The sequence below is a fragment of the Bos taurus genome, chromosome 20 (assembly GCF_002263795.3).
Source record: "Bos taurus isolate L1 Dominette 01449 registration number 42190680 breed Hereford chromosome 20, ARS-UCD2.0, whole genome shotgun sequence".
Lineage (NCBI taxonomy): Eukaryota > Metazoa > Chordata > Mammalia > Artiodactyla > Bovidae > Bos > Bos taurus.
In genome coordinates, this window is record NC_037347.1 from 16,713,601 (window position 1) to 16,737,631 (window position 24,031).

A 24,031-nucleotide genomic window follows, 5' to 3' on the forward strand; every position below is an offset into this window, starting at 1 on the left:
AGAACCAGCCAGGGACTAGAGTGTCTTAGAACAATGTCGAGAAAAACTTTTCCCTCCCCTATGGGAAGCAGATAATTTCTATCCAGTGTAATATGTAACCACAAAGATTATGAGTTTTAGCTCTGGTGGACGGTACTCAATTTTGCATCTTATCCTAGCATTGTCTACAGAATACTTGGCTTCTCAAATGCCCTCTGAATTAATCATTTTAACATCTTGATGACCCTTTCATTAATCAACAAGCTAAATAAGATCTTTGATGTATATTCCTTTCATATTTGCAGAGACTCATGATTTTATCTTTGTGAAATCATGCCTTAAAAGAGATAATCACTTCTATCTCTTTGGATTAAGAGAGGATTCAATGAAGTGAAATTAAATGAGTTTATATTTTTTTTTGATCACTTACTCTGTGCCAGTACTGTTTCTAAACATGCACTTTCCATGAGAACTAACCCATTTAGTCCTCATCACCTTGAAAAGCCAGCATAACTCCCATTTTATAGACCAAGCTGTGGTATAAAAGGGCTTCCCCAGTAGCTCAGTGGTTAAGAATCCACCTGTAATGCAGGAGATGAAGGTTTGATCCCTGGGTGAAGATCCCCCGAAGGAGGGCATGACAACCCACTCCAGTATTGCTACCTAGAGAATCCCAGGGACAGAGGAGCCTGGTGGGCTACATTAGTCCATGGAATTAAAGAGAGTCAGGCACGACTGCAGCGACTGAGCATGCACACGGCACGTTGAGAAAGTTACCCAAGGTCACAGACCTAGTAAGTGTCAGAGCTGGTATAGAAATCTTGGAAGGGAGGTAAGGGACCTCAGCATCTACTACGTGGCAGAACCCTTTCTCTTCCTTTTCTATAACCTCAGAAGCATCAGGACCCAGCTGTCCTAAACACAAGGCCTTGTGAAGACAATGGGATGGTTAGCAATTCCTTGTCAGCCTAACACTTGCTAAAGAGTCAGTAGATAAATTTTCTGAGCAGGGCCACCTCCCCTCCAACTATTCTCATATCCAAGCTATACCCTCCCCATCCACCCTTCCTTCATTTATCATTAGGTCACCTCCTCCAGATATTACCCCAGTCTCCAGGGATGCTCCTTCCTCTAAACTCTGACACGAATCTTCAGAAGCTGAATAGACTGATGTACACTGTTAATTATTTTAGCCAGTGTCAGAATCCTCCTTGAAACATTCTGATCCTTTGGGGACTACAGAAAACCAAAAAAAAAAAAAGACAAGAAGTTTGGAGATTTTCTTGATGCCCTGGTTCTCAGATAAGAAGTCTCACTCATAACTCAAAAACAGGTTATTCATTTTTTGAAGTTTTTATTTTGTATTGGGGTTTAGCCAATAAACAATGTTGTGACAGTTTCAGGCCAACAGCGAAGGGACAGAGCCAAATATATACATGTATCCATTCTCCCCCATGCCACTCCCCTCCCATCCAGGCTGCCACACAACACTGAGCAGAGTTCCATGTGCTAAACTATAGGTCCTTGCTTGTCACCCATTTTAAATATTGCAGGGTACATGACCATCCTGAATTCCTTAACTATCCCTTCCTCCCAGCAACCATAAGTTCATTTTCTAAGTCTGTGAGTCTCTTTCTGTTTTGTGATTTATATAATTTATTTTTAGATTCCACATATAAGGGATGTGATGTGATATTTCTCCTTCTCTGACTTACTTCATTCAGTGTGCTCTCTAGGTCCATTCATGTTGCTGAAAATGGCATTATTTCATTCTTCTTTAATGGCTGAGTAATATTCTATTGTATACATGCGCCACATCTTCTTTATCCATTCCTCTGTTGATGGACATTTAGGTTGCTTCCATGTCCTGGCTATTGTAAACAGTGCTGCAGTGAACACTGGAGTGTACGTATCCTTTCAGATCATGTTTTTCTCCAGGTATATGACCAGGAGTGGGATTCCAGTGGGCATTTTAGTTTTTTAAGGAACCTCCATGCTGTTCTCCATAGTGGCTGTACCAATTTATATTCCCACCAACAGTGTAGGTGGGTTCCCTTCTCTCCACACCCTCTCCAGTATTTATTGTTTGTGGATATTTTGATGATAGCCATTCTGACCAGTGTGAGGTGATATTTCATTGTAGTTTTGATTTTCATTTCTCTAATAATTAGTGATGAAAAGCAGGTTATTCTGAACCGTGTTCATATGAAGGAAATGGAGACAAAAAGGAAAGACAAAAATCCCTTTCCCACATGTAGAACATCATCATAACTGTCCACAGCTAGGAAAGAAGAAAAAGAAAGTTACCCAGAGAAATCAAGAAATCAGCTGGCCCTAATAACCTTCACTTTTATCTGAGACACAGGTTCTGGGAGATCTTTCCTATCCTCTCTTTGGGAACACCTAGCATCTCAAGGCCTGTTGTCCTTAAACACCGAAGGATCCTGATTTTTCTAGATGTTTGACAACGCGGTCCCTCCCCTGTATTCAGCATTAAAATGCTTGAGAGAGAACCATGATTACAAGACGTCTTCATATCGCTTGAGGGAGAGCAAACACTCTAAACTGAGGGTTATCAAAGCTTGGTCCAGACACACTGGGCCTGGGTCCCTGAGGCCCTGTCAGATGGTCCATAAGTTTGGCACTGTTTTCATGATAATGGTGGTGTTGGTGATGGTGGTTTAGTGGCTAAGTCATGTCTGACTTTGTGTGACCCCGAGGACCATACCCCTCCAGATTCCTCTATCTGCAGGATTTCCCAGGCAAGAACACTGAAGTGGGTTGCCATGCCCTCCTCCAGGGGATCTTCCTGACCCAGGGATAGAACCCACACCTGCTCTACTGCAAGCAATCCCCTGCGTTGCAGGCAGATTCTTTACCACTGAGCCACCAGGTAAACCCCTTTCATGATAATACTAAGATATAGTTCGCCTTTTTCATTACTTTTGATGTTTGCAAAAGCAGTGGTGGGTAAAACTGATGGCATTTTAACACAAACCAAGGCAGGGCACCAAACTGTACTAGCGGTCCTTTTATTCTTCACCAGCATGCACTCCGTTTTGTTTTTTTCACAATGTCAGTTCCACTTAAAAATCTCTTTGATGAATCAGTTAAAAATAGCAATTTTATTAAATCTCAACCCATCTTTTTAATAAGCTTTGCATCAAAATAGGGCACATGAAGCACTTCTATCCTAAGGTAGCCTCAAGGAAAAGTACTTGTATGATTGAGTTTCAAGCTGAACTAGCTGCTTTCTTCAGGAACACCACCTTTACTTAAAAGAATGACTGAGAGAGAAACTGGTTGGTGGACATTTCTCAACAACAAATCCAGTGAGCCTGTCACTCCAAGGAAAACTGACAGTATTTGTCATTAACAGTAAACATTTGAGGGACTTCCCTAGCAGTCCAGGGGTTAAGACTTCACACTTGCACTGCACAGGGCGTAGATTCCATCCTAGGTCTGGGGACTAAGATCCTGAATGCTGTGTGGTGCAGTCAAAAAGAAAAAAAGAAGAAAGAAAGAAAATTGACCTCTCAAGCAAACATTGGAATTTTGGGAAACTTCTACCCACTACTATGACCTTGACAAATTTCAAATCTATAAAGATTTTTCTGAGGAGATGGACAGTGACATAAACAATAGTGTTTTTAAAAACATTGTATAACAATATGTGTCAACATTTGGAAGAGCTGTATAACTTAAGTGACCCAATATTTTCCAAATGATCCATGCATGATGCTACAGAATCATGTATGGATAAAAGAACCATTCAAGGTACAAGATGGACCAATCAGTTTTGAGTTACAGAGAAAAAAACTCATTGACATGTTCTCAGATTCTACACCACAAGCAAATTTTAAGAAATGATGTCTTGACAGCTGACAGGAGTCCCATCTCCAGAACCTGCTTTGGCTTCCGGAACACGGGCAGGGGTGGGGGGTTATCAAGTCCACACTAATGGGAGCTGGCTCCCCTCAGGACCCACCAGGGCTTCAGTTTTGGGGCACTGTGGGGTTCCATTCACTCTGACAGGAGCCCAGTCTCTTTAGGACCTGCCAGGAAGTGCTGCTACTGAAGGACAAGGTGAAGAAGAGTGGGAGGAGGTGCCTGTGCGTGGTTGACTGGTGAGGAGCGTCTGTCTTCAGAGGACCAAGAGAGGAAGGACTTGGTGTGGAGAACCCAGAAACAGATGTCTAACAAAAGTGAGTGAAAAGCTGAAGTCCAGCGCAAAAAGCAGCTCTGAGCACAGCTAAGGGACGATTGGAAAATGAAGGAAGAGGAGAGAGAAACAAAAGAGGCTGATATGCAGCAGAATAAAGATCCAGTTCAGGATGACTCTGACCTGGATTGCAAACAATGAGAGACAGAGGCCCTGCTACAAAGTATGGAATCTGTCTGGAGCCCGCTCTGATCCAAATCCCTACATCTGTATCCTCGAAATCAGTGATCGCTCCCAGTGAAGCTGGAAGCCAAGACTCAGGAGACTTGGGACCATGAACACAAGAAGACTGCGTAAGCTAGGCCTGTTGAAGTTTACCCAAGCGCATTTCCTGCCCAGGGAGGCAGTGTCCTACTCCAAGGAGACCCAGACGCCTCTGGTCACGTATCAGTCCGCAGGCCTTTTGGACCCAGACTGGGACTGATGTTCTTGGCTCCTCTTGTTCTCCGGCATCCAGGTTTGGAGAGGAATCACACCACCAGCTTCCCTGGGCCTCCAGCTTGCAGACACCAGGGCAGCTCTGGGACTTCTCAGCTTCCATCATCATAGTACATCATGTGAAACGCTGGACTGGATGAAGCACAAGCTGGAATAAAGATTGCCAGGAGAAATATCAATAAGCTCAGATATGCAGATGACACCACCCTCATGGCAGAAAGCAAACAGGAACTAAAGAGCCTCTTAATGAAGGTGAAAGAGGAAGAGTGAAAACTTAAAACTCAACATTCAAAAATCTAAGGTCATGGCAACCGGTCCCATCACTTCGTGGTCAAAAGATGGGGAAACAGTGGAAACAGTGATAGACTTTATTTTCTTGAGCTCCAAAACCACCGTGGACAGTGACTGAATCCATGAAATTGAAAGACGTTTGCTCATTGGAAGAAAAGCCACGACAAACCTAGACAGCATATTAAAAGGCAGAGACATTACTCTGCCTACAAAGGTCTGTATAGTCAAAGCTATGGTATTTCTGGGAGTCATGTATGGATGTGAGAGCTGGACAATGAAAATGGCTGAGCACCGAAGAACTGATGCCTTTGAACTGTGGTGCTGGAGTAGACTCTTGAGAGTCCCTTGGACAGCAAGGAGATCAAACTAGTCAACCCTAAAGGAAAGCAACCCCGAATATTCATTGGAAGGACTGAAAGCTATGGAAATAGCAAAGTATTTCCCAGCCTCAGAAATTCTGACTGAACTGGTCTAGGGTGAGGCCTAGTGGGACTCTGTGTTCAAATATGCACAAAACTGACAGCCACTGGGTTCCCGTTGAAAAGCCTAAGGGTAATCCCAGAGGGAACTTGGACTTGATTCATGACACTAAGATGTTTGTTTCCTTGGAGCTGGCAAAAATCCTAGTCAGCACTCACCCGGGAAGACATTGCTCTAGGCACTTATTCACACTTAGAATTTTAGAGTCAGCCCCAAAGTTCTTGTGAGTAAATACCGCCTCCCACTGAGGGTGGCAGGCTGAGGGAGGGGGGGATCCACCTTGCTCTCTTTGTTTCTGTTATGCTTGTCTTGGGACCTTCCATGTTTAAAATGTGTGGTCCAATCTTTACCTATAATTTATTTCAGTGGTACCTGTTATTACTGATTCCAGACAGTCTAACACCACCAACTTGTTAAACTCTAAACATTCAAGCAAAAAAGAAAGCACCTTCTACGCCCCTCTCTTAACTGAGAACTAGGTTGCATAAAAACAGTGTAAAGAATCTCCCATTTTTTTAATGGCTTTTAAAATTAATATTCTATTTATTTGGCTGCAGCAGGTCTTAGTGTGCAGGCTCAACGTGCGTGGGCTCAGCTGCCCCTCAGCATGTGGGATCTTAGTTCCCCAACCAAGAATTGAGCCTGCAGCCCCTGCCTTGGAAGGCGGATTCCCAACCACTGAACCACCAGGGAAGTCCCAAGTATCTCCAGTTTTATTCTCTAGGCTCGTGTACGGATCTCCAAGCCAGAGGGTGAGGGAGAAGGAGGCAAGGGGTGGGGATGGGGGGAGGTCAGGGACAGCTGGAAGAACAAGAGCCTTTTATGTGAAGAGATTTCAGACAGCCACGTTCTATAGTTTATGCCACCAAAGCCCTGGCTGGACCACCAGCATCTGGGCAAGAAGTGAGGGATTCCAGTCAGGGGAATGTCCTGGCTTCTTGCAGACTTTCTTGAGGGACTCCAGTTACGGGAAAAAGCCGGTGGTAGTGACACGTGGTAGTGACTTCTCGTGTGTGCTGCCGCCTTCTGGAGAAGGCATTTATTTATCACCACATCACTTCTCAGTAGAGGGTGTATCTATGTTAGTCATTCAGTTGTGTCCAACTCTTTGCGACCCCACGGACTATAGCCCACCAGGCTCCTCTGCCCATGGAATTCTCTAGGCAAGAATACTGGAGTGGTTTGCCATTTCCTTCTCCAGGGAATCTTCCCAACCCAAGAATCGAACCCAGGTTTCCTACATTGGAGGCAGACTCTTTACAGCCTAAGCCACCATGGAAGCTCCAGTAGCTGCTGCTGCTGCTAAGTCGCTTCAGTCATGTCCAACTCTGTGCAACCCCATAGACGGCCTCCTATCAGGCTGCTCTGTCCCTGGGATTCTCCAGGCAAGAACACTGGAGTGGGTTGCCATTTCCTTCTCCGATGCACGAAAGTGAAAAGTCCCAGTAGAGGGTATATCATAACCCAACTTACAGATGAAGACACTGAGCCTCTGAGAGGCAAGTCACTCAACTCCAAACAAGGTCAAGCTCAAATCCATGTCTTCAGTGTCTTTTTCAGAACTCCACTCATGACTAAGATGATGCTTCTCTCTCAAAAGCACAAACCTCATCCACAGCAGGATCACAGTAAAAGTACATCTAAATGGCTGCTCTGAAATCACAGATTGGAAAGCTGGCTCAGCACCCTTGGCTAGATTTCCAGGGTCTGGCTGAGTCCTCTGAGCAGCAGACAGTCTAGCTAACCCAACAGAGTTTTAATGAACTTGCTTCCTACCTCAGTGGAAAATATTCATTGTTTGTTCTCGGTCAGGAGAGACTTGCTGCATGGGCTTCTTTCTCCTCCAGACCCAGCTTAAATCTCTTACCATCAGACTCAAATGCCAGCTGGGTCTGGCAGCACCTAGGACCCTCTTTCACCAGTTCATCCTTTTTATCTCCCTCAACTGGCCTGCAGCAGTGCTCTGCTTCTGAAGATAACAGGGCGAGGTCTGGGCATGCTGTGCCATCTCGGCAGAGATGGGGAATGCACCCAGCTCTCTCCACACCGCCCCTCAGATGTCAGGCTGAGAGTTGAGAAGGCCCCGGCAGGGTCAGGCAGGCCCACAGAGCTTTCATAGAAGTCAGAGTCAGTCACAAGCACTCAGCAATGTTGACGGGGAAGAATCGAAGAAAGTGTCATCCTGAGTGACGTTAGCTAGACAGAGAAGGGGAAGTACGACATATGACACATATGACCCAGATGAACTAATGCACAAAACAGAAACAGGTGCCCAGGCTTCAAGAATGAGCTTGGAGTTGCCAGAGGGGGAAGGTTGAGGGCAAGGAATACTTAGGCAGTTTGAGAGGGACACGTACACACTGTTATATTTACAGTAGATATCTAAAAAGGACGTACTGTGCAGCACAGGGAACTCTGCTCAATGTTACGTGGCAGCCGGGAAGGGAGGGGAATTGGGGGGAGAATGCATACATATATATGTATGGCTGAGTCCCTCTGCTGTTCGCCTGAAATGACCACAGCATCGTTTGTTCATTGGCTATATCCCAGTACAAAATTAAAAGTTTAAAACTGAAAGAAGGATGGGGAACACATGTATACCTGTGGTGGATTCATTTTGATATATGGCAAAACCAATACAATATTGTAAGTTAAAAAATAAAATTAAATTAAATTAAAAAAAAAAAAAACTGAAAGAAGTAGAAGACACCATCATATCACTGCCGATGCCGGCGCCTCCACAAGTTTATAATCAGATGGGGCAGGAAGGAGGGCTGAGACCAGTAGTTCAGGGCCCTCGCTGGGCCTCACCATCCCTGGGCCCCAGCCTGAGAGGCTGATCCAGCTTGTCCAGGATGGAACTCAGCCGGCAGTGTTTGACATTAGAAACACAAGTGGTTCTAACGTGAAGTCAAGCTTCAGATCCACAGAGCCAGACAGATGCAAGCACATCAAGAACAGGATATGCTCTTACTAGAAGGTGCCACTGCACTGAGTGCCATTGCACTCAAGAGAGGGCACTAAACCGGTTAGAGGTGTGGGATTTAGATGACAGGAGAGCTGTTGAGAGCTTCCCTGGTGGCTCAGATGGTCAAGAATCCACCTGCAATGAGGGAGACCAGGGTTCGATCCCCAGGTTGGGAAGATCCACTGGAGAAGGGAAAGGCTACCCACTCCAGTATTCTGGCCTGGAGAATTCCATGGACAGAGGAGCCTGGCAGGCTACAGTCCATGGGGTCGCAAAGCATCAGACACGACTGAACAACTTTCACTTTCTATTCCACTTTTTCTAGAGCTGTTGAGAAGCCAGCCAGCAAAACTTGGAGAAAGGGAGCTGAGGGTGTCCTGAAGGAGGAAACATCCCACGCGAGTCTCGGCCATGGGAGGAAGTTGTGTGGTGTGGGCAGAAAAGACACACCCCTGAGCACATGAGGCTCACGGTAGCCCTGAAACTGCTTATCTAGAGCTGTTACAAATGGACTCAAAGTGCAATTGTGAGCTATCTATTCCAAACTGAGTCCTTTTGACCACTGTTTTACTGAGCTACGGTTTTTTAGAGTAGCAGCCATGGTAACCATCTCTAAATTGTTCAGATTACAGTCAGCAGAGGAGATGTTTTTCCACCCTCTTTCTCACACTTGGATCCTAACTTTTGAGGTATGACAGCTCGGTTTTTGTTTGGAACTCGGCAAAAGTCTCAGGTGCCTTCTCCTGTGGCTTTGGCTGGAAGCTCAGCGTGGGCTCCTGGTAAACTAGGCTGAGTGGTGTATAGCTGGAACGTTACAGGCAGAAGGTACCAGCGGGCTTCATAGCTGCGAGGCCTCTTTCCCTCATCTCAGTTACTAGGTTCTATCACACTGGTGATAAAACTCAGGGAAATGCTTTCCTGGGAAAAGAAGAGAGAGGGGATTTCTCCTAAGGGCCTAGGGTAGAGCTGGTCAAGTCACTCGCTAGACTCTTCCAGCCCAGGAACATCTCCAGATCAATCCGTGCACCATGCCCAGCCATGCAGAGAGGACAGAGAAACTGTTTGTGATTATCCTGAGGGAGAAGGAACAAGGGGCTCTGTCCCGGACAGCAGAACAGTTCGGCCTCTCTGCAGCTAAAGGAAAACTCTGCTTATGATGTGAAGTGCTCAGTCGTCTCCAAGTCTTTGGTACCCCATGGACTATATAGCCCACCAGGCTCCTCTGCCCACGGGATTCCCCAGGCAGAAATACTGGAGTGGGTGGTCATTTACTCCTCTAGGTGATCTGCCCAACCCAGGAACTGAACTTGCCTATGTCTCCTGCATTGCAGACAGATTTTTTACCTGCTGAGCCATTGGGGAAGCCCCCACCTATGAAAACAGAACCTGATAAAGGTTCTGGGACCTAACACCCTGCCCCCCACTTTACAATGCTCCTCCTGGTGCGGGGAGAGGTTGGGATGGAGGTCACAACCTGAGAAACCCAGGATTTGCTCTTGGGGACAAGGCTGCTGACTGGCTTCCTCAGGCCTCCCCCTTAAGTTGTTCAGAGGAGCAGTTCTAAAGCTCCTGTCTGGCATCTTTTTCTCAACAAGAAAATAACCTTGAGGCAATAATTCCCAAACCCTGAATATTCATTGGAAGGACTGATACTGAAGCTGAAGCTCCAATACTTTGGCCACCAGATACAAAGAGCCAACTCATTGGAAAAGCCCCTGATGCTGAGAAAGATTGAAGGCAGGAGGAGGAGGGGACGACAGAGGATGAGAGGGTTAGATGGCATCACTGACTCAATGGACATGAGTCTGAGCAAACTCCAGGAGTTGGTGCTGGACAGGGAGGCCTGGTGTGCTGCAGTACATGGGGTCGCAAAGAGTTGGACAAGACTGAGCGACTGAACAACACTTTCCAACATCAGGTTTTCAAGTTAGTCTATGGTTGTCCAAAGCTTCTCAACTTTTTATTTCTACCTCTGTCTCCCCCACTAGGCTGCAAATGCTGTGAGGAGAGAGAGCAGTTTTCTTTTTTTCTTTTTCTATTTTTCTGTGTCCTTACTGCCTAGTGTATGGGCCCTAACATTAAAAAAAATTAAAAAAAAAACTTAATAAATGTGGAACACAAACATAAATGAATGCTTTTGTCTGCAGCGTCCCAAGTTCCGAAGTTACCCATCCAGCTTGCTTCTTCAGTCTCTGAATACCCCTCTCCTTCCAGCCTCTGCAACACTGCAACCTAGGATCTACTTTCTCAGCCTCTCACTAAAGACCAGTCAGAACTTGGCCCTATGGCTTAACCCCAGATATTAGTGAAGTCCTATAGGGAAATTTGCTCCTGGTCCTAAACATGAAATTGTACAAAATATTGGTCACTGACTTGTTTTCGAGACAAATGCACATTTAAAATATATAATAAAATCATGGCCTTGATATGTGTAGTTCAGTACTTTGAACGCTTTAGAGATGAGAGTCTATAAAAATTTCACAAGCAGTTTCCTTCAAAGAAGTGAGAGAGACTGTTTCATGACAGATGACTCTGAGATGCTAAAGTAATTCTCTGAAATTATTCTGAAGTTTTGCCATGAGCCTCAAAACCAGTAAAACCTCATTTTCTCTTTGCATGAAACAGAAGACTCTTACCACCAAAAGGGTTGTAGTCATTTCAGAATTAGAAATACATAACCCGCTAGTCTTTATTGAACACCTATTACGCACATGTGATATTTCTCCATACCCACAATTCATCACTGTGCTTATATTATCTTCCAGACAAAACTAAATTCTTTGGGAATACCTGAGTTTTTCTCATAGTTCTTTCTGATGCTCCAAAGCTCAAGGCTAGCCCTGAATAGTCATACAATACAAACTGATGACTTCTGAGTCCTCCCCGTGTCTTAGAATAAAAGAGGATCTAATTTCTCGAATGATAATTTACCCACAAAATAGAAAAATAAGAGGATATTAATCACATATACTTGCATGTGTCATTAAAACATCTCTGTGAAGTCAGGTTTACCATAAGCAGTCAAATTATACAAAATCTTTAAAAATTAAATCAGGAAAAGCAGAAAAATGCCAGACTCATATTTAGTTAAATTTCAAATTAGTAATCATTCACTGGGACCTACCAAATGCCAGGGACACAGCTCACAGCCTAGAGTGGGAGACACAAAAAATAATAATTTTATAACAATGTAGCAAGGACTATTAAACATCCCAATGTTCACTGTAACATAATTTACCATAGCCAAGACATGGAAGCAACATGAATGTCCATCTGCAGAGGAATGGATAATGAAGATGTGGTACAAATATGCAGTGGGATGCTACTCAGTCATAAAAAAGAATGAAATAATGCCATTTGCAGCTACATGGATGGACCTAGAGATTATCACACTAAGTGAAGTCAGAAAAAGACAAATATCATATGATATCATCTACATGCAGAGTCTAAGAAAAAATACAAATGAACAGATTTCCAAAACAGAAAGGGACACACAGACATAGAAAACAAACTATGTTTGTTACCAAAGGGGAAAAGTGGGGAGGGATAAATCAGGAATTCAGGATTAACACCACACAGTAAAATATATAAAATAGACAAACAGCAAGGACTGACTGTATAGCCTGGGCACTGTGCTGGCTGCTTCTGGAAGATACGGTGGTGCTTAATTTACTCAATATTCCCATTTTACATACGGAAGGGATATGCTCCCCATTTACATATGGAAAATTGAAGCTCACAAAGTCTATTCAGCTTACTCAAAGTTACACTTCCAGGAATATTTCACAGAGATTTGAGCTCGATCCTTATGACTCCAAACATAACCACGCTACCTCCAAAGGGGTGAACTGATTGCTGTGTGAGGGCTTCCATTTTGAGCTAATTCTTCAAATTAGCAATTACTGGGACTTCCAGGCAATCTAGTGATTAAGACTCCACGCTTTAATGTGGGTGGTATGGGTTCAATCCCTGGAGGCTACTGTGGGGTCAATCTAAGATCCCACATGCCGCTCATGGTGTGGCCAAAACATATAAATAAATAATTTAAAATAAATAAATAAATCAGCAACTATGGACTTTGAGGCATCATGCTTATATGCGATTCACAACAGTGATCACCCCACGATGGCAGTAGGAACGGAGGACAGACATAAGCCAGGCTGGGGTGCTCTGGTAGGATTCCAGTTACAGCTGCATTTGGGATTTGAAGGCCTCTGTGCACCCTGTTAAACAGTGTGGCAGCTTTGGGCAGCCTTCTACCTGTGGAGTATGGTAGGCTGATTATACTGATGGCATAATTAATGCTTTCTGAGTCTCCATGCTCCCTCCAACGTAATTTGTGGCTCTTCCCATCACAATCTGAAACCTGCACTTTGACTAACAGAAAACAACAGACAGGATGGTGGCCTCATTCCAAGCCTGGCCCCCAGGAGGCCTTACATATTTCTACTCTTTTCTTCTGCATGCCTCCGTGACCATGAGAATAAACTGGACTAGCCTGCAAGAGGATGAGACAATGTGAAGGAGTCACCAGGTATTCCAACAAAGTCTGTGAAAGCCCAGCTAAGATCAGCGGGGCTGCACACCCAGCCCAAAGCTGATCAAGGTCACATGAGTCAGCCAAGCTAAGCCCAGAAGGTTACCAGCCGATGCACAGACCATAAGCAATAGGAAATGCTTATTGTTTTAAGCTAAATTTGGGGCAGCTTGTTATTCAGCAATAGCCAACAATAGCCAGCAATAGCAAGAGGCAAGTGAGTAACAGCTGTTCCTTTAGGGTCAGAATGGCTTAACTTGGTGATGGAGGCTGTTGGGGGCTTCCCTGGTGGCTCAGTGGTAAAGAATCCCCCTGCCAATGCAGGAGACTCAGGTTTGATTCTTCAGTTGGGAAGATGCCCCTGGAGAAGGAAATGGCAACCCATTCCAATATTCTTGCCTGGGAAATCCCATAGACAGGGGAGTCTGCCGGGTTATAGTCCATAGGGTCGGAAAAAAGTCAGACATGACTGAGCGACTAAACAGCTAGAGGTTTGCACCTACAGGCCTACAAGGTCTGTGTTTGCTGGGCTTCAAGACCTAAGAGAGAGCCCAACGTCACCAATAGAGACAATGGTTTAATGGATGGAGCAGCTTACGTGCCTGAAGCAAGCTCTTGAAGCAACACCCCACAGCATGCAGATGGCTGATGGAGAGGGATGGAGGGCAGGACTTGGGGCACTCTTCACTCCCAATGGGGGTCAGGGGGAGGCTGCTGCTAAGTTACTAAAGTCGTGTCTGACTCTGTGTGACCCCATAGACGGCAGCCCACCAGGCTCCCCCGTCCCTGGGATTCTCCAGTGAAGAACACTGGAGTGGGTTGCCATTTCCTTCTCCAATGCATGAAAGTGAAGAGTGAAAGTGAAGTCGCTGAGTCGTATCCAACTCTTAGCAACCCCATGGACTGCAGCCTACCAGGCTCCTCCGTCCATAGGATTTTCCAGGGAAGAGTACTGGAGTGGGGTGCCACTGCCTTCTCTGAAGGGGGAGGCAAGATTGCCAGCAATAGAGGGGATTTATGTCAGGTGGGCTCATTAGTTACCGGGGAAACCAGCAAAGGGGACTGCCCCCACCGCCCCTTTGATGAGAACAATCAGCAGCTGGGGCCTGAGGCAAACACACAGATACACAGGAAGGTGAGTCCGGTGAGTAAGACATGGGTGAAGCAGGCACTGGTTCAACAGGAGATGGGCAGAGAGCAAGAGAAGAGCCAACTCGAGTGGCCTGAACATACACAGGCTAAGTGTCATCTTCCTGGCTCCACATCAGAAGAAAATCCATCTCTAAAAAAATTTGCAGTTTCTCATTTCTTCTCCTAAGAAACGTTACTATTATGAATGCATAAATGCGTTGTTTACCAGTTTACAAATATACTTTTCCCCTTATTATCCTGGCATTTGAGCACAAAGCGATGAACAGTTAAGTCTGTCTCATCACTAACCGATCACATGTTCTATTAACTATTGAGCTGAATTAGCCTTGGTGCTGTGCTCAGTTTTCAGTCAATTGAAGAGGCCAAGCACAAAGACCCCGTCGACGCCTTCACAGAGCTTTTGAAACATATGCAAAGAAGTCAGCTCTGCCCAACTCATCTGCAAGTAATGAGAAGGATCTCACCTACTAGACAGAGGTCATAAACCAACAGCTCTTCCCTCAGGCAAGAAGCAGTCAGCTCCACTCCAGCTCCTAGCAGAATGCTAGGGGTTCTTCCCTGGAACATTCTGTAGACCCCCAGAGCACCCAGCAGCCCTCTGATCTTTGGTAGATGTTCTTGTTTTATGAGTTGACATTATTTGCCATTTATTGAATTTCAATAATGTGCTGAGCACATTCTGGGAACAAGGATTGGGCGCAAATCCTGACCAGAAGTCTGGTCATATAACTAAGTTGAGCTTCCAGGAAATGTTATCTCTCCAAAAATTCAGAACAAATGGAACAGACAGTAATGGCCCCAGTACTTGGACCCTCAGGTAAACAGAGATGCAAAACGTGAAATAGAAGTTTTAGTTGAAGCACCAGAACTAAAGAACGCCGCATTCTAAAGTGGACGTGAGGCCATCGTGCGTGGGATTTACATTCAAGGTTACCAGAGTGCATTCTTGTGACTGGCCCCGAACTCTTCTCATATCTCACACCCAGGCTTCTTTCACATAAGAAGACGAGGGTTGGAATCAGGGGAAATATTTATGAGAGCCCTATCGGTGTGCTATGTCAAGGTACCTCTTCAGGGGTTACTCGCTTCAAGACTAAGGAAAGGGGCCACAGCAAGACCACTTGGAGAGTCTGACATGTGTCCTCAGGTAGGGCTGCTTGGGGGGCAGAGCCGAGGATGAGGGTGTGTCGGGCACTGGGAATACACCTGAGCAACGGGTTGAGCACTGGACACAGTCACTCTTAGATGCTCTTGGATGGCTGCCAAGAGCGGCAGAACGACGCTGGAACCACTGCCAGGTGCCTCGGGCTGAGCAGGAGGAGCAATCACCCACATTGCGAGCGCTGCCCTCGCCAAGAGAAAGGGCAGCGGCGAGACTGCCGGGCTGTGGATGAGCAGAGGCAGGCGGGCATGTGGAGGCCTCGGAACAGACAGAACGAAATAAGGAGAAGAGCCCACTTGGAACACCCGCCGGACATGAGGACAAAAACACCAGCTCCTGATGGTGTTACTCAAGCTGCCAGCCTCTTCTCTTCTCCCACTTCTGCTGCTACCCTGGATGGTCAGAAACCAAGGTTAGCAAGATGGACATGGGACAAAACGTAGGGCCAGGGTGAGCGAAAGAGACCAAAGCAAGAGAAAGTCTGCAGTGGGTCCTGGAGGGGAAATAAGCGAATATTATTCTTGCGGTTCCTGGGGGCCTGGAGTCCAAAGTCAGTTTCATTGGGTCAGAACTGAGGGGTCTGTTGGCAAGGCCACACTTCCTCTGGGGGTCTATGAGAGGATCAGCTCCTGCTTCTTCGCGCTGCCTCATTCCAGCCTCAGGCTCCGTGGCCCCATCACCCGTTCCTCTTCTGTCTGTGGAATAAAATCTCCCTCTACTTCCCTCTTATGAGGATACATGTGATCAATTTAGGGCTCACCCTGATTATCCAAGATAATTTCTCCACCCCAGTATCCTTAGTTTAACCACATCTTTGATTCTATACGTTAATATTCACCCTTTACCATACAGGGTAGCATTCAGAGTCCAGGGATTACAACATCTTTTGACAGAAGTGTTAAGGAAATTAAAGGTGTTAAGGTGGGGTTAGCATCCAAGTAACCTGAGGCACAGGGAGGTTAAGTAACTTTCCTAAGGTCACACAGCTAAGTACCAGGTAAGTTGGGCCTTGAAGAAGCTAAGCCTCCTGACTTCTAGTCAAAAGCTTTGCTTCCTATCACATATCACACACACTATGGCATTTGGGATCCTTTGCATTCTACAACTATTTTAAGTTTTATTCAAGCGTCTTATACTAGTTTCCTTAAAAATGTCTCCATTCAGACTCTTCTAGAAAAACATGAAAGAAAGGAGATTCCTTCAAATTCAGCTCATTGGGGTTCACATCTATTCCTCTTCTGTATTGTGGAGAGAGCTCACAGGCCAAAAAATAAAAGATGGGATTTCTTTTTAGGAGGAGAAGAGCTGGAGGTATAATAAAACACCACCAAACGGAGTTCACAGAGTCTGTGCAGAAAGTATTCAGTGAGTGTCTATTTCTAGCAGAACCTCATCCAATCATTTACCACAAAATTGCTGAGTGGAAGGGCCAGCAGGCAAATGTTTTTAGCCTCCCCTATTATGTCAATGTAATGTAAGGCCGTGCTGACTAAGGGTCCTCGTGCCTTGGATGTGTGAGTCACAGTCTGGATTGAAAGCCCAGTGCTGGTGAAGGATGAGCACAATTATCAACATTTGGAGAAGTCCCTAAAGCACTCCCTCACCAAACCTTTATGGGGCAGAAACTTTTCACCTGTGTGTTTCCACAAGCCCTTTGTTAACTCAGAGCCATGCTCCAGGGAGGTGTAACACAGCAACTCATCAGAGGTGATGCAGGAATTCAAGAGCCCAAGAGAATGAAACAGAGGCATCAGCAAGTTTGTGTCCATAGTGGGTTTGGAGTGGAAAAAAGGAGGGCCTCCAGGGGAGCCGTGAGGGCAGGGTTGGCTCCTGGAGGCCACCTCTTTGGAGACCTGGGGACAGTGAGGGAAGATGAATGGACTGAGGTGACATAAGAGTCACAGAATGTTGCAGGGATCAGAGCACCAAAATTAGAGTGGGAAGCTTCATTTCCTTGACAGTTTTTCATAGGGTGATCACAAAGAAAAGCCAAAAATGGTTTAGAACGCTTGAAAAGCTCTTATCTCAGACATCATGAGCCCAGTGGGCTTTGCAATCTGTGCTCATTTAAAAACGAGCGGCTGTCAATATGCTAAATGCTAAAAATATGTCCATTCCCCCTTCTCCACCATATAGACCTGAAAATATTGAAGCGATAGGGTGTTTGCACCTCTGCCTCCCACTTAGCGTCAATTCAAAGGTGAAATTGTTATAATTAGTCCTTTTCAAATGATCTTAACTTTCTTCTATCGTCTTCCAAATTCAGGAGCACAAAATCTGTTGAAAGGGAACTTGGCTCTCTCAAAACTCTTGTCAGCTAATTATATCCTTGAGCAAATCTTTGTTGCTTTTCTCTTCTTGAAATCAGAAAAACTGCTCCTTCTCTTCCTGGGGTGCAGACGGGGGTAGTTACTCTTCCTGGATGTTCCACTCAATCCTGATCTCTGCCATCTCCAGACTGACTAACAAAAAAGGGAAATCTTTGCTTTCATTGATTTTGTACAGTTTCAACCCAACACTGGGGACCTGACCCTCACACACAGCCAAAAGTGTTTGTTTAACAATAGCAGCAAAAAACATCTGAGCTGACTTGGACCAGGGATAGCTCTTACCGCAGTCCTGAGTTCACTCTCTTTATAGTGGCAAAAAAGCCCTGCTCATTGGGCCACTGGTTCCTTTGCTGACCTGTCCCCTATTGTCTTATTTTCCGTGTCAGTTTCCAGCATAAAGTCAATGACAGCCTACCTTATAGCCTTTGCAGGTCAGAAGGCAGTTACCTTTCAACAGCCACATTGGGAATTTGCTGCAGTCACTTCAGGCAGAAGACAAAGCTTGTTTAGCATTTTAGCCCCACCTTTGGATCACTTTGCTGTATACCTGAAAGTAACACAATATAGTAAATCAACTATACTTCAATTTTTAAAAAAGGAATACTATATAGGCTAGATCTATCACTGAAAAGTTTGACATGCTCTGTCAACATCATCTGGTCAAACCTCTGGCATCTTGAGTAAGAGGACACAGTAATGGTGGATGCAATCTTCTCAAAAAACAGAGAACAGAGGCTCTCTGACTTCCATCCTGTGAGGAAATTGAACCCTGGAGGCCCACTGCATGCTTCCCTGGACTGTCTTTTCTGTGATCATCACTACTGTTTTCAGCCACTCCAGTTAACCCTCAAGGAGCAGGGTCAACGATTCACCAATCCCACGGCTTAGCAGTGATCCATAGGCTCAGGGCAGCGGATATGGGGACGCCTGCTGCTGTCACCCCAGGTGGGAAGCAAATGTCCGCAATGGCCTTAAACATGTGAGTGTCACAGGCTTTGGGAAGAATAAGAAATGAGAACAAACCTGTCTTTAAAATGCTGGGAGACACACAGTGACAACAGTGGAAAGAGAACATATTAATGTTAATATAAACTGCAGAGTGGGTTGGATAATGAGAACCTGGAATTAAGGAGATGAAACCCAGGCTCTGGTCCTTGCTCTGCCCTCCTCTGGCTGGGCAGATGGTTAATGCATCACTTTATCTCTTCATCCCCTCCTCAGTATAGGAAGGACTTGGCCTAGATGGTCTCTAGGGTTCTTCCAGACTGAACTTTCTGTGAGTCCATGATTCTAGTTTTGGTTACTAGGCAAGGCGAGAAGCCCATGAGAACAACCTTCTGGAATCCATATGATACCTTTCTACTCCCATGGGATCCAACCACAGTAGTTGGGCATTTCTAGGTGTGAGGGCCACCTGGGAAAGGAAGTATCAACAAAGCCTCCCCCAGGAGGTTGGGGACTGTGCTGTTCTTTCTCACAGTACTGGAACCAGCAGGGCAGGAGGGCAAACCCATCCAGACACAGTCAAACATGAGGGTGAGCAGTGGGTCAATCTCTGCACCTTTCAATGGGTGCAGAATCTGAAAAGACCCATGACACCAAGAGTTTTTACAAAGTAAAGAAATTCGGGGACTGAGTGACCAGAGCCATGTGGAGGTAAGAAGGCCCCTCTGCACACACTTTCTGTAAGTCAAAAGGAATTAAATCGTAGGAGTTCCTCTGACCACTCCCTCTGTGGACTTCCACTCTCAAGGCCTGAAAGTCTTCCTTCAGAAAGCAGGAAAGGCAGCTGCTCCTCTGTGAGTGAGCAAAGCGGCTCTTGCCCTCTGCAGGCAGGACAGTGTGGGAAGGGAAATAGATGTCACAAGCAGGGAAGATTTCATTCTGAAGCAACAATCCCCTTTGTCCCCTTTTGGGGTCAGAGGCCACCCCATAAGTCAGCAGTAGATTTGGCATTACACACATTCCACTCCTGATAAACAGAAGTTTAAGTAAACTGAAATATTAAGCTTCTATGTAGCACTTCAGCACAAGTGACCTCTGGAAGTGGAACAACTGTTGTGCATAAACCCTAATAAAGGGCGAGTCAGTGGCCCCACTTTCAACTCTAGAGAACTGTCATGGCTTGTCACCACTCTTTCCCATTCCAGGCACTCTCCTAAACTTTATTTTCAGTCAAGAACTGAAGCCCTGTCTAATGGCTTCAGCACATAAATTTCTTAAAACTTTAAGTGTTTTCACATCTGATTTAGAAAAAATATTTCCCCATGATCTTCCAAAGGGCTTTCCTCTAAAAACATGACCACATGTGGATACAATGTTTCATGTTCAACCTGTGCTTCCCAACGCTGTCTCAGAGGATGCTCAGAGCAGACTCCCCTCCATTATCCCATGTTACAACGCAGAACCCACCTCTGTGAGGCCCGGTGGCCCATCCCAGCCCAGCTTCCTGCTTATTTTGCTCTAAGGTTACCTTTGTAGAACTTTAACTCTCTTCCTGTCCCCTGAGGAAATCCTGGGATGGCTTTGCCAAAACGTCCCATAACCAGCACGAATATATACTTACTTCTGGGAGCTTCAGGCCAAGAAGAAAGAGCTGTGTTCACAATCAACTTCCCTTTTGAAACGTGAAGAAAGCTGATACAAATTCATGATAATATAACAGGGACTTGTGACCGACCAAACATTACTATAATTATTATTTTCTGAAAGGGGATTTTTAAAAAGCGAGAGTCAGCAGAACTTCCTGAAATTTCTGTGTCACAGCTTAGTTGGATCAGCTCTCCACCAAACTGCCAGGCAGCAGGGCCCCTATTCATTCAATCTTCTGTTGTCTTTCAACTCTCCTCTCTCCAAGAAGTGGGGCTCCTCCTGCCCACTGAGCAGGAGGAGCTTTCCACAAAGGCTTTACCATTTCATCAAAACCTGAAAAAGAGCTGAGCTGAATTAATCTGCTGTTGGCCTTTTGGTGTGAACATCTTGCTTACTTCCTTATCTCTTCTGAGTGTTTTTCATAAACTTTTTTCTAATATTGAATAAAGGGAAGATTTTTTTTCTGTTCTTAATAAAATTCTAGCATTGGAAGGAGTTGAAGCATTTAGAGGGGTCAGGAGAAGGAGCATAGGAGCTTCCCAGGCCCCAGGAGGTGTTCCTTGCCTGAGAAAGGACTCTCAGTACACACACCCTGCCTCTGACCCAGAGTTGAATGGCACCCAACAAAAACAACACGAAGTCATGCCAGTTATTAAGATGACTGACGTTAACATCCCATTTCAAATTTCGCTTTTGTCTGAACTGCAGGAATTCTTGGTGTGTAAATGCACATGTACATGTGTGGAGCATCACACATGTGTGTGCATATGTGAATATACATGTACATGGAGATACAGAATTTTGCAATGTACAAAGCTTAAGCTAAATTGTTGTTGTGCATAATAATTAGTTACGGGTGAAGAGGCTTCCTGGGTGGCTCAGTAAAGAATTCACCTGCAATGCAGGAGACCTGGGTTTGATCCCTGGGTTGGGAAGATCCCCTGGGAGAGGGCATGGTAACCTACTCCAGTATTCTTGCCTGGAGAATCCCCATGGACAGAGGCTCCAGGAGGGCTACAGTTCATGGGATCACAAAGAGTTGGACATGACTGAGCCACTAAGCACAGCACAGCACGGGTGAAGAACCTGAGAGGAAGGGAAGGCAGGATGGTATCTTCAAGCCTTGAGAACAAGTCCCTGTGAAACAAGAGAGACAGGTCACCCATCCGGAGCCCTCAAGGCTGTTTGCAGCCTACCAACTCCCAATCCCTGGCTCTTTTAAGCTCAGTGCTTCTCAAGAGTCTCACCAGTAGACTTTAGTCTTTTTCATGTGGGTCACAATTGGCATAGACTGTTATTCTATTTGCAGATTATTAGATTAGAAAATTGTTAGTTTACTGAATTAGCTTACTCTTCCTCCATCCCTAAGGAAGGACCAAGGAATACATTCAGACCTTGTGAGAACATGCTCAGGCTCCTTTTCTACCCTACGCCTCATTTCAGGCTCTGTGTGACAACTTTTCCAAGGTGTTAACGTGGCAGGGCTACAGTCCCAGTTATTCAATCAAACATTAATCTAGGTGTTGCTGTGAAGGTATTTTGTTTTTGTTTTTTTTCTAAGATAGGTTTATTTTTTAAATTTATTTAATTGGAGGCTTATTACCTTACAATAGTGTAGTGGTTTGTGCCATACATTGACATGAATCAGCCATGGGTGTACATGTGTTCCCCATCCTGAAGCCCCCTCCCACTTCCTCCTCATCCCATTCCTCACGGTCATCCCAGTGCACCAGCCCTGAGCACCTGTCTCATGCATAGAACCTGGACTGGCGATCTGTTTGTGAAGGTATTTTGAAGATGCAGTTGAAGTCTGTAATTGATTGACTCTGGTAAGAGAGATGACCCTGAAGAATCTGGGTGGGCCTGAGCAATGAACCAAAAGACCTCCAAGGCAGAGCTGAAACTTTCCCTCAAAGAGAAGCATTTCATTCTGTGAATTCCATTTGTGATCTTGCAATCCTGGATCCTGCCCTATGGATTGCAGACTTGCTTTTCGAGCCCCAATTATAGAAGGCAATTCCTCATACACACAGAGACATAGATAGAGATACAGTTTTACAGACACATAATATATAGTTATAGAGCTCCTACTGCTTCTGCTTCTTTAATACAGATTTTGGTTCCAGAAGTGAAGTATGAACACATGAAGACATGATTAAGCCCTGACGAACATATCCAGGTCTCCCTAATGTCCACAACTGTGAAACTTAAAGCAAATTGTAATGACTCACAGGTGGAGGATAGGAAGAGGAATGTATACTTATAGCTGATCCCTATTGTTGTACAACAGAAATCAATACAGCATCGTAAAGCAATTATCCTCCAATTTAAAATAAATTTTAAAAAAATAAAGCAAAGACAAAAGTGAGAATAAAGAAGAGGAAAACAGCCTCATTATCAACCCTCCCTGGGACTTAAAGCAAGGTTGGGGATGATTTATATAAAGGCTAAGTGACAGTGTAAAGAGAAAGCAACACAAATCCTTCAGCTATTTTTCCTAAGCCTCCAAATCCTAAAAATGTAGAGTGCTCTTCCCCTCAGGAAAAAAAAAAAAAAAAGGATTGCCTTCCTTAATATGCCAGTAAATTTCATAATAATAAGTTGAATCCTAACCAATAGAATCATTCTTCAACTGAAGGAAGAGACATGATCACTGTTGGGAAGTCTCTGCCATCTGGCAGGTGAAGATCTGAGGACAGAGTCCCCTGGCTTTGTGTGTCTGCCTTCCCATCATAACCACATGAGGTGTCTGGCATATCTTCCTGGCTCTGCCTCTCCATTCCCATCAGTTCTGTTCAGTTCAGTAGCTCAGTCATGTCCAACTCTTTGCAACCCCATGGACTACAGCACACCAGGCTTCCCTGTCCATCCCAACTCCTGGAGCTTGCTATAAAGACGCCCAAATCCATGGTCCTGGAAGGTAACTCGCTAACAGGTTTTTATTGACACCAGCTCTCTCCAGGTTCTTCTTGGTGCTGGAGATATATTATCCTCGAGAGCTTGCTTTGTGGTTGAAGAAAACTTTTTTGTTGTTTATTTATATACATATATATTTACTGCATCTCTTTATTTTAATATATGAATAAGTTGGACTTCCCTGGTGGTTCAGTGGTTGGGAGTCTGTCTGCCAACGCAGAGGACACAGATTCAATCCCTCATCCAGAAGATTCCACATGCCCCTGGGCAAATAAGCCTGTGTACTGCAGCTACTGAGCCCATGCACCGTGCTCTGCAGTAAGAGAAGCCAATACAATGAGAACCAACACACCATAACTAGAGAGCAGCCCCCACGTGCCGCAACTGGAGAAAGCCTGTGCACAGCAACAAAGACCCAGCACAGCCAAAAAGTGTGTGTGTGTGTGTGTTAGAATCAGTAAGTAAGTAATTTCAGGATCTAGGAAAGAATAGGATGAAATGAAGTTGGGTTGGGGGTAGAAGTGATAGGGGTGCAGAGAGACCACAGGGTGGACTCCCTAAGGAGCTGAGACCTGGAGGATACGGTGGAAGGGACCGAGCAGAGCTCTGGAGTGTGGACGACTGTGAAAGCGGCCAAGAAGCTAACGGGATGCTAGCAAATGAGATGCGGCAGCTTGGAAAGTGCGTGTATGCGGGGCTCACAGTCTCGTGACTCCTGGAACTCTGTGACTGCCAGTATGAAGACAACAGGGCCCGCTAAATAAAATGGTTGTTCTTTTGAACTATTAAGCTGTGGGTGTTTGTTACATAGCAAATGCCCACTGATACATGGGGGTACTCACCTACTAAACTCAAGATGGGATCTAGGGAAATTTATGAAGTCCACTGTCTCCCTCAGCATCCAGCTTTATCTGCACCTCCGTGAGTGCCTCCTCTTGTTCCTGACTCACTCTCAGGAGGCAGT

The 24,031-nt window shown here is 45.2% G+C and overlaps 1 long non-coding RNA gene across 2 annotated transcripts; it reads right to left on the reverse strand.

Moving 5' to 3' along the window:
* Window positions 1–1,313: 1,313 nt before the first annotated feature.
* Window positions 1,314–24,031, reverse strand: LOC101907219 (uncharacterized). Of its 2 annotated transcripts, XR_238932.5 has the most exons (4): window positions 20,126–24,031; window positions 17,975–18,106; window positions 11,503–11,528; window positions 1,314–4,787 (listed from the first exon to the last, which is right to left on the reverse strand). It is a non-coding gene; the product is annotated as an uncharacterized lncRNA (long non-coding RNA). The 2 variants fall into 2 exon arrangements; XR_813704.4 differs by lacking the exon at window positions 11,503–11,528 and having other exon boundaries at window positions 20,126–24,028.